The sequence below is a fragment of the Buceros rhinoceros genome, unplaced genomic scaffold, assembly GCF_000710305.1.
Source record: "Buceros rhinoceros silvestris isolate BGI_N320 unplaced genomic scaffold, ASM71030v1 scaffold26492, whole genome shotgun sequence".
NCBI classification, from domain to species: domain Eukaryota; kingdom Metazoa; phylum Chordata; class Aves; order Bucerotiformes; family Bucerotidae; genus Buceros; species Buceros rhinoceros.
In genome coordinates this window covers 17,449-17,781 of record NW_010397611.1, presented here as the reverse complement: position 1 = coordinate 17,781, position 333 = coordinate 17,449, and the positions used below count along the sequence as shown (strand labels likewise).

The 333-nt window shown below is 59.5% G+C and overlaps 1 protein-coding gene across 1 annotated transcript in view; it reads right to left on the bottom strand.

Annotated features, from left to right (window-relative positions):
- Window positions 1-333, bottom strand: part of PRDM11 (PR domain containing 11) — a gene marked incomplete at its 3' end in the record, with an annotated part of 26,587 nt that overhangs the window by 23,100 nt on the left and 3,154 nt on the right. The window lies entirely within an intron of this gene.

Here is a 333-nt window from a genome sequence, read left to right as displayed (position 1 = left end):
ACAGGAGACGAGCCCCTTTGCTTAACCGTATGAACGGGGGTGTCGCACAGCTGCCATCCCATGAGGATTCATATGGAGCCGAAGTGGTGCAACCAGGTCTGACCAGCGCGGTCAGTCCTGCATCTAGCAGTACGTCACGCTCTCTCTTCCCCCGGGGAGCGGCAGCTGACAGCCCGACACAGGCAGACCAGCAAACCAGTCCATTCCCATCATGCTTGACGCCTTCTTGACAACAACCGCTTCCAAAATCCACTCCTGAGAGCAGGACTGGTCTGGCTGGGAGACAGGCCCCTTCTGGGGACTTGGCCAGCGCACGAGGCCATTCAACGGCTC